Genomic DNA, 2,143 nt, shown 5'->3' with positions numbered 1-2,143 from the left:
TTTTCAAGCAAGCCGTAACTGACAGACAACTTATTTCTATATAGATAGATAGATAGATAGATTTTGAAGCTACCAGTTTTTTATTCTTTAAGAAATTCAATCTCTTTTAATACTGTTGTCTTTTCAAAGATATTTGATTATTCAAGCAAGCCGTAACAGACAGACAACTTATTTTTATATAGATAGATCGATAGATAGATTTTTGAAGCTACCAGTTTTTTATTCTTTAAGAAATTCAATCTCTTTTAATACTGTTGTCTTTTCAAAGATATTTGATTATTCAAGCAAGCCGTAACAGACAGACAACTTATTTTTATATATATAGATATATATATATATACTAGCTGTTGGGTGGCGCTTCGCGCCACCCCAACACCTAGTGGTGGGGGCGCTTCGCGCCCCCCCCAAGCCCCCCCGCGCGCGTAAGTCGTTACGCGCCATAATAGTTACGCGCCATTGTAGTTGTGTCCCTATGTCCCACCTGTGAATATATATATATATATATATATATATATATATATATATATATATATATATATATATATATATATATATATATATATATATATATATATATATATATATATGGTTTTAACTACGTAAAACTTGCGAATATACAACATTCTTTGCTGTCCCATTGTCTTTGCATATAAATAGATTGTCAGGTTTACCGACTCTTGAACATGCAACATATAATGGTCCATGGGAAAACAATCTGTATTCAGATCTATACCTCATGATTCTAATGATTGCCCTTGAGCTTTGTTGATGGTGATTGCTAATCGACCATTCCCTGTCCCGGTGTCCCGGTCGTCATTTATATCCCCCTGTTTCCCCCGGTGTCCCGTTGTAGTTGTGTCCCTGTGTCCCGGTCGTCATTTATATTCCCTGTGTCCGGTCGTCATTTGTATCCCGGTGTCCCGGTCTGTATATACATTCGTTTTTTAGTTTTGTTTTTCTCCTTTATTTTTTTCCTTTTTTTTCTTTTTAGTTTATTTAGATTTTTAGATTTTTTAGTTTTTTTATTAGTTTTTAGTTTTTTTTTCTTTTAGTTTTTTTGTAGTTTTTACCTTCTTTTTAGTTTTGTTAGTTTTTTTTTTTACTTATGTCCTGGTCGTCATTTATACTCCCTGTGTCCCGGTGCTTTGTTGATTGCTAATCGAATATTCCTTTTGTCCTGGTCGCTTTCTCTTTGAGTGTCGTCATTTATTTTTTTCTTTTTTAGTTCTTTTAGTTTTTACCTTTTTTAGTTTTTTTAGTTTTTAGATCAAAATTTTTTTAGTTTTTTCCTTTTTTTCTTTTTAGTTTTTTATTGGTTTTTACCTTTATTTTAGCTTATTTTTCAGTTTTTTCCTTTTTTTTAGTTTTTTTTATTTTTTATTTTTTTTAGTTTTTTACCTTTTTTTAGTTTTTTTTAGTTTTTTTAGTTTTTTAGCTTTTTTACTTTTTTTTATTAGTTTTTAGTTTTTTTTTGTAGTTTTTGCCTTTTTTTAAGTTTTGTTTTTCTCCTTTATTTTTTTCCTTTTTTTTTCTTTTTTAGTTTATTTAGATTTTTAGATTTTTTAGTTTTTTTTATTAGTTTTTAGTTTTTTTTTCTTTTTAGTTTTCTTGTAGTTTTTACCTTCTTTTTAGTTTTGTTAGTTTTTTTTTTACTTATGTCCTGGTCGTCATTTATACTCCCTGTGTCCCGGTGCTTTGTTGATTGCTAATCGAACATTCCTTTTGTCCTGGTCGCTTTCCTCTTGAGTGTCGTCATTTATTTTTTTTCTTTTTTAGTTCTTTTAGTTTTTACCTTTTTTAGTTTTTTTTATTTTTTTAGATGAAATTTTTTTTTAGTTTTTTCCTTTTTTTCTTTTTAGTTTTTTATTGGTTTTTACCTTTATTTTAGCTTATTTTTCAGTTTTTTCCTTTTTTTATTTTTTTTTAATTTTTTATTTTTTTTAGTTTTTTACCTTTTTTAGTTTTTTTTAGTTTTTTTTAGTTTTTTAGCTTTTTTACTTTTTTTTATTAGTTTTTAGTTTTTTTTGTAGTTTTTGCCTTTTTTTAGTTTTTTTCAGTTTTGTTTAGTTTTTTATTGGTTTTTACCTTTATTTTAGCTTATTTTTCAGTTTTTTCCTTTTTTTTAGTTTTTTTTAGTTTTTAT

Source organism: Artemia franciscana, chromosome 17, assembly GCF_032884065.1.
Source record: "Artemia franciscana chromosome 17, ASM3288406v1, whole genome shotgun sequence".
Lineage (NCBI taxonomy): Eukaryota > Metazoa > Arthropoda > Branchiopoda > Anostraca > Artemiidae > Artemia > Artemia franciscana.
This window is presented reverse-complemented; position numbering follows the sequence as displayed.